The sequence below is a fragment of the Brassica oleracea genome, chromosome C2, assembly GCF_000695525.1.
Source record: "Brassica oleracea var. oleracea cultivar TO1000 chromosome C2, BOL, whole genome shotgun sequence".
NCBI lineage: Eukaryota > Viridiplantae > Streptophyta > Magnoliopsida > Brassicales > Brassicaceae > Brassica > Brassica oleracea.
This window is the reverse complement of record NC_027749.1, coordinates 46,360,285-46,361,595: the sequence shown is the minus strand read 5'-3', so window position 1 is coordinate 46,361,595 and position 1,311 is coordinate 46,360,285.

The following is a 1,311-nucleotide window of genomic DNA, read 5'->3' as shown; positions in this document are numbered from 1 at the left end:
TAACATACACACTATTGCGGGTGTGGCCGGCCTGATTGAGGGTCACAGTCAGGCTTATATATTAATGCCTAAAGGCACTCGTCTAGAGATTAAAAATGCCTTATATTCCCTCAGCTCTAAAAGGAGCCTATTGAGTTTCAAGGATATAAGATTGAACGGTTTCCACCTTGAAACATGGGAAGAAGGAAATAAAGAATTCCTTAACATATTTTCGATCACCCAAGGCAATAGGACGGTCCTAGAGACTGTACCCACAATAGCTACTGGTCTATACTATGCAAAGATCAGTATGATCGAGGCTAATGCCTGCGAAAATTTCACCCTATGGCATAACCGGCTTGGCCATCCTGGTACTAGTATGATGCGAAAACTGATAATGAATTCACAAGGGCACACATTCAAAGGAGTTGTCCCAAATAATATCACATGTGCAGCATGTGCACAAGGGAAACTCATAACTAGGCATTCACCAGCCAAAGTGAATAAGGAAATCATAAATTTTCTTGAAAGGATTCAGGGAGATATATGTGGACCAATACACCCACCTAGTGGGGCGTTTCGGTATTTCATGGTCATGATTGATGCATCGACCATATGGTCGCATGTTTGCCTACTATCCACACGAAATTTGGCATTTGCACGCCTGCTTGCTCAGATCATAAGAATGAGAGTACATTTTCCAGATTTTCCTTTAAAGACTATACGTCTAGACAATGCTGGTGAGTTCACGTCCCATGCATTTAATGAGTACTGTATGTCCATGGGGGTAAGTGTGGAACACTCCGTGGCACATGTACATACACAGAACGGCTTGGCCGAATCTTTTATTAAACGAATACAACTGATAGCCCGACCATTACTCATGAGGTCTAAACTCCCGGTATCAGCGTGGGGACATGCAGTATTACATGCAGCAGAACTGATTCGCATCAGGCCATCCAGTGAGCATAGATATTCGCCATCCCAGTTACTCACGGGTCATGAGCCAGACGTGTCCCACATCAAAACATTTGGATGTGCCGTTTACATTCCAATTGCTCCACCACAGAGAACTAAAATGGGGCCACAAAGGAGGATGGGAATATACGTTGGATATGACTCCCCAACCATTATAAAGTATCTTGAGCCAACAACCGGTGATTTGTTTAAGGCCAGATACGCAGACTCACACTTTGATGAGTCCACATATTCGACCTTAGGGGGAGATAACAGCCGGTTGAGCAAAGAAATAGAATGGCCTCGACCATCAATATCTTGGCAAGATCCTCGGACTAAAGAATGTGATATGGAAGTCCAAAAGATTATACATCT